At 41.1% G+C, this 6,778-nt stretch overlaps 1 pseudogene; it reads left to right on the top strand.

The window, feature by feature from the left end:
• Positions 1-3,133: 3,133 nt before the first annotated feature.
• On the top strand, positions 3,134-4,576 carry LOC126707132 (UDP-glycosyltransferase 90A1-like; annotated as a pseudogene).
• The last annotated feature ends 2,202 nt before the right edge of the window (positions 4,577-6,778 follow it).

Raw genomic sequence — 6,778 nt, 5'->3', positions numbered from 1 at the left:
AGTTGGACATTCTGTGATAAGCGCGTGAATGTCGTCCAAGGCTGATGATTTATAAATAATCCATCCGAGCAGTCGACTGGGAGTTAGGGAGCTCCAATGGCGCTTTTGTGTAGTTGGTTTCCCCCTATGATTCTTTTTAAGTAGTTGGTTTCCCTAGAGGCTCGGGTCCGAGGACCATGCTAGGCCTTGGTTCTGTCCAAAACTTGTATGATTCTTTTTAAGTAGTTGGTTTCCCCAGAGGCTTGGGTCCGAGGACCATGCAAGGCCTTGGTTCTGTCCAAAACTTGTATGATTCTTTTCAAGTAGTTGGTTTCCCCAGAGGCTTGGGTCCGAGGACCATGCAAAGCCTTGGTTCTGTCCAAAACTTGTGTGATTCTTTTGAAGTAGTTGGTTTCCCCAGAGGCTTGGGTCCGAGGACCATGCAAGGCCTTGATTCTGTCCAAAACTTGTATGATTCTTTTTAAGTAGTTGGTTTCCCCAGAGGCTTGGGTCCGAGGACCATGCAAGGCCTTGGTTCTGTCCAAAACTTGTATGATTCTTTTTAAGTAGTTGGTTTCCCCAGAGGCTTGGGTCCGAGGACCATGCAAGGTCGTGGTTCTGTCCAAAACTTGTATGATTCTTTTTAAGTAGTTGGTTTCCCCAGAGGTTTGGGTCCGAGGACCATGCAAGGCCGTGGTTCTGTCCAAAACTTGTGTGATTCTTTTTAAGTAGTTGGTTCCCCAGAGGCTTGGGTCCGAGGACCATGCAAGGCCTTGGTTCTGTCCAAAACTTGTATGATTCTTTTTAAGTAGTTGGTTTCCCCAGAGGCTTGGGTCCGAGGACCATGCAAGGCTGTGGTTCTGTCCAAAACTTGTGTGATTCTTTTTAAGTAGTTGGTTTCCCCAGAGGCTTGGGTCCGAGGACCATGCAAGGCCTTGGTTCTGTCCAAAACTTGTCTGATTCTTTTTAAGTAGTTGGTTTCCCCAGAGGCTTGGGTCCGAGGACCATGCAAGGCCTTGGTTCTGTCCAAAACTTGTGTGATTCTTTTTAAGTAGTTGGTTTCCCCAGAGGCTTGGGTCCGAGGACCATGTAAGGCCTTGGTTCTGTCCAAAACTTGTGTGATTCTTTTTAAGTAGTTGGTTTCCCCAGAGGCTTGGGTCCGAGGACCATGCAAGGCCGTGGTTCTGTCCAAAACTTGTGTGATTCTTTTTAAGTAGTTGGTTTCCCCAGAGGCTTGGGTCCGAGGACCATGCAAGGCCTTGGTTCTGTCCAAAACTTGTCTAATTCTTTTTAAGTAGTTGGTTTCCCCAGAGGCTTGGGTCCGAGGACCATGCAAGGCCTTGGTTCTGTCCAAAACTTGTGTGATTCTTTTTAAGTAGTTGGTTTCCCCAGAGGCTTGGGTCCGAGGACCATGCAAGGCCGTGGTTCTGTCCAAAACTTGTGTGATTCTTTTTAAGTAGTTGGTTTCCCCAGAGGCTTGGGTCCGAGGACCATGCAAGGCCGTGGTTCTGTCCAAAACTTGTATGATTCTTTTTAAGTAGTTGGTTTCCCCAGAGGCTTGGGTCCGAGGACCATGCAAGGCCTTGGTTCTGTCCAAAACTTGTATGATTCTTTTTAAGTAGTTGGTTTCCCCAGAGGCTTGGGTCTGAGGACCATGCAAGGCCTTGGTTCTGTCCAAAACTTGTGTGATTCTTTTTAAGTAGTTGGTTTCCCCAGAGGCTTGGGTCCGAGGACCATGCAAGGCCTTGGTTCTGTCCAAAACTTGTATGATTCTTCTTCCGAGGTTTTGCTCCTCGAATAAGGTGGAAGAAGTCGGCCTGATGTTTGAAGCCCCTAAGCTTGCCCATGTCGTTGACACCGTGGAACGTAGCCCCTAGCAGGAGTCTATGTTGGGAATAACAGTAATGCGTCGCCGGTGATACGGGCATCCTCATAGTCTCTTGTTCAACAGAAACTCAACCTCGCCACCGCTCGAGCTAACACGCAAGCCTTCCCACAGACGGCGCCAATTGTAAGCACACGATTTGCGTGGTACCGCAGTTGGGTTGGGTTCGCACGTAAATGGGCCCATACAATATCATTTGTAGAGAGTGGGATCGAAAGGCTAGGTCGTGTTTTTCCGGTTGTGGATTTCTTAAGATATTTATGCATGGTTCCAATTTCTTTTCCTTTGAAGCACCTCCCCTTTTTCCGTAGGACTGGAGGCCCCTTGTTTAGGTTACATATTTTTTTCTTTTATACTCACATGCGTTCAATTTCCTTCGTCCACGTGTAGGGTCGACCCTTTCAAGACTGATACTTATCCCATCAGTTTTAGACCTGAGTTGTTGGGGAGTGGTTAAGTAGGCTAAAGGAACACGACTCTGTGAGAGGCAAAGCTCTGTCTAGGACAGGTAATATGGGCAGCCTTTCCTAGATATTTCAGATCTCTTACAAGATTATCCCTATGCCACTTTTGCCCCTTTCCTTAGTGTAGTTCTGGGCCAGCCGAGGGCTATACCCTCCTCGGCGGCTTCTCTGGCACATGGATGCTTTGCGTTATTGGGCTTGGACTACTATGTTCTTCGGCTTGGGCCTTAAGTTTTCCTGTGAACAGGTGGATCTGGTCCATCTGTTGTCGGGCCCCACAAGCCGCATCACACTCAAAGTGACAATGACAATTTTTTATAACACCAAAACAAATAGACCAAAGACTTTGGCCAATCAGTCTCATAAAAAATTCATTTATGACTTACACTAGTCTCATAAATTCACAATCACAATTTTCAAAAAAAAATAAATTCACAATTACAGTTGACAGTACTTTTACAAAGCTAGTCACGTTCTACTGTCCTAGTGGTTCCTCTTTATTTCTTTATAGATAAAACCAAAAAATATATATATATATATATATATATATAATATTACAAACAGTCAAACACTGAAATCGGTCCACACAAAATTACACAGTTGAGAGACACAACACACCAGTTACTAAAAAGCCACAGCTCATAAACACAACAGTCAACACACCAGAGTTCATAAAAAAACGCAGAGGGCAGAGGGCAGAGGGCAGAGTCACTTATCGGATCTGTAACACACCATTATTAAATCAAACTTATTTAGCCAACTCCTAAGCTCTGTAGAAAGCGAGAATTGTGTGTAGAAACAAGAAGAAGCTAAGGACTTTAATTAAATGGCTTCTATCACTGGTGATTCACAACCACACCATGTGGTTCTCTTTCCCTTTATGTCAAAAGGCCACACCATCCCAATCCTCCACCTTGCACGCTTACTCCTCAATCGCCGCCTCATTGTCACCATCTTCACCACCCCAGCCAACCGTCCCTTCATCTTTGAGTCCCTCAATGACACCACAGTCACCATTCTTGACCTACCATTCTCGCACAATGTGCCTGATATACCTGTTGGCATTGAGAGCACAGACAAACTGCCCTCTATGTCCATGTTCCATGCATTTGGAAACGCCACAAAGCTCATGCAGCCCGACTTCTAACGAGCAATCCAAACTCTTCCACGTGTCAGCTTCATTGTCTCTGACGGGTTCCTTTGGTGGACCTTGGAGTCTGCTTCCAAGTTCAACATCCCAAGGTTTGTATTCTTTGGTATGAACTATTACTCTATGTCCATGGTCAGAGCTGTGGATCAGGATAGGCTTCTCTTTGGACCCGAGTCAGACGACGAGTTAATAACAGTCACTCGTTTCCCATGGATTAAAGTCACTAGAAATGACTTTGTGCCCCCATTTACTGAGTCGGAACCAAAGGGTCTGATATATGAGTTCATCATGAATGTGATCGTAGCAGAAACGAATAGCTATGGCATTATATTCAACAGCTTCTATGAGCTTGAGTCTGTGTTTGCTGATTATTGGAATCGTGAGTGTCAACCCAAGCCCTGGTCTGTGGGACCTCTTTGCCTGGCTGAGCCACCAAAGGCTAGAAATGAACCCTACAATAATAAGCCCAAATGGGTTCAGTGGCTGGACAAGAAGTTTGACCAAGGGAACTCAGTTCTGTATATAGCCTTTGGGTCTCAGGTAGAGATTTCGCTTGCACAACTCAAAGAAATAGCTATTGGATTAGAAGAATCCAAAGTGAATTTCTTGTGGGTGATAAGAAAGAGTGAGTCAGAGATTTCGGATGGATTTGAGGAGAGAGTGAAAGATAGAGGAATTGTAGTGAGAGAATGGGTTGACCAAAGGGAGATTTTGATGCATGAGAGTCTGCAAGGTTTTCTTAGTCACTGTGGATGGAATTCTGCGTTGGAGAGTATATGTGCTGGGGTTCCAATCCTTGCATGGCCTATGATGGCAGAGCAACCATTGAATGCAAGAATGGTTGTGGAGGAGATAAAGGTGGGACTGAGGGTTGAGACGTGGGATGGGTCAGTGAGAGGGTTTGTGAAGTGGGAGGGTTTAGAGAAAATGGTGAAGGAGTTGATGGAAGGAGAGAAAGGTAAGGAGGTGAGGAAGAAGTGCATGGAGGTGACAGAGAAAGCCAAGAAAGCTATGGAGGAGGGTGGATCATCTAAGTGCACATTGGACTTGCTCATTGACGAGACATGTGGTAAGACGACATGATCAGATATATGTAATGTAACTGGTTCTAATTTTCCTTTGTAAGGAAAATTTTATGTTTGCATATAACGTAAACATATGAAGGTCTTTTTTTTGTTTGTTTGTCTCATTAGCTAATAAAATCGGTCTCTTTTGTGTTTTGTGATTTGCATAACGATTTTTACTCTGGCATGTTATTTGCAATCACTAAATAATCAATGTCTAACTATATCTGTTGCAAAACAAAAAATTAACCAACTCTAACTGATATTAACATATATATAACAACTTAACTGTTGAACTACACAAATTTATTTTGTCTTGGATTCCATAACAGAAATGACTCATAGCACAGCAGACCAATATAGCTCAGGACAGAAACGACAAGTAATTTTTTTAAGGTTTCACGGTATTCATCAATGCTCTGAGTAGAACAACGACTTGTCATCTCTGGTCTTGTTGTTCTATCTTTGTTTGTACTTGAGGCTGCAAGTTGTTTATCACATATCTGGTCTAGAAGAGAGTCTCTCCCCCATTGTAACTATCAAATTATTATTGAAAAAAAAAAAAAAATCAAGTCACAATTAGCACCCCTCATACAGTTATACTTTATTATAAAGTCCATGTCAAGGGCTAACCTGGCGAGTGAGTTTGGGTGTGTGGGGGCATGGTGCTTCCTCTTCAGGGTTGGAGGCAGTGGTACTTAGGTGTAGGGGATTTTCAATGGGAATTGATTTTTAGATTTTAGGGCAATTAGTCACAAACTCACGCGATATGTGGAATAAATAATTATTTTGTATTTTAATATGATGTATAATTTTTCTCTAAAATTTGTTAAGGATAATTTGTTCTCCCTAAAAATTAAACTGTTTCTATTTGGTCCAATTAGGTCAACTTCGGTCACATTTGCTCCAATTAGGTCAACTTCGGTCCACCCAATTAATTTCGGTCCCCTTAAGTCCATTTTAGACTAATTGGACCATAGATTGATTCTTTTTATAGATTGTTATTTCAAGTTTAACAAAAATTTATTTATTTTTCTTAATTTTGGGTTGGAAAGCATGAATTATTATATTTGGGCTAAACTCTTTAGTTTTGAGTTAAAAAATACAAAGAAAATAGACATTAGAAATTAGAAATATGAACCCTAAAAATGAAATAAAAATGATAAATATTCAAAAGTCTGATTCAGTCCACATTGATCCTATTCAGTCCATTATATCCTCTTCGGTCCAATTTGGTCCTATTTAATCCATTCTGTCCCCTACAGTTATATTTGGTCCACTTCGGTCCATTCAGTCTTATTTAGTTCACTTTAGTCCACATTAGCTCTTCCGTCCACATTGGTCTATTCTGTCCACTTTGGTTCCATTTGGTCCAGATTAGTTTATTTCATCCATTCTGTCCACTTTGGTCATATTTGGTCTACTTCGGTCCTATTCGGTCCATTCAGTTCACTTTGGTTCTATTTAGTCCTTTTATGTCCATGCTATCCATTTTGGTCGACTTTAGTCCTATTCAGGCCATTTGGTCCTAATTGGTCTATTTTATATTCGTAAGTTCTATTCTGTCCATATTGGTTCTGTTCGGTCCATTTAGTCTACTTTGGTCCTATTTAGTTCACATTGGTCCTATTCAGTCCCTTTCAGTCCATTTTGTCTGTTCTTATTTGGTCCACTTTGCTCCTATTTGGTCCACTTCGGTCTTATTTGGTCCACTTTGGTCTTATTTCGTCTAGTCAGTCCACCTTGTTTCTATTCACTCCATTCGGTTTTGTCCATTCGGTCCACTTTGTTCCATTTGGTTCAATTCAGTTCACTTAGACACTTTGGTCCACTTTGGTCCACTTCAATATATTTTTGTGCATTTACGTAATGGGGAAAAACATGTTTAGGTTGAGTGTATATATATATATATATATATTTCAAACTCGTAATATTTAAAATCTTAAGCATATCATTTATTATTACTATGTTTTTGTTGAGTCACATTTTTTTTTTTTTTTTTTGAGAAAGTTTTTGTTGAGTCACATTAACGTAGCATTTCAGTTCATTTCGGTATGGTTAAATTTAAGTTAAAGTCTTTCTAAATATAAAGACTATGAATATACAAATGTAATCTTTAGTGTAGTTATTCATTTGTTATAATGTCATTACTTTTAAATAAATTGCATAAGGTTGATTATATCTTTAAGCAAAAATAAATAAATAAATACATTTTTTTTTATGAACTTTTTTTTTT

This window comes from Quercus robur, chromosome 2, assembly GCF_932294415.1.
Source record: "Quercus robur chromosome 2, dhQueRobu3.1, whole genome shotgun sequence".
In the NCBI taxonomy this organism is placed as follows: domain Eukaryota; kingdom Viridiplantae; phylum Streptophyta; class Magnoliopsida; order Fagales; family Fagaceae; genus Quercus; species Quercus robur.
This window is presented reverse-complemented; position numbering and strand designations above follow the sequence as displayed.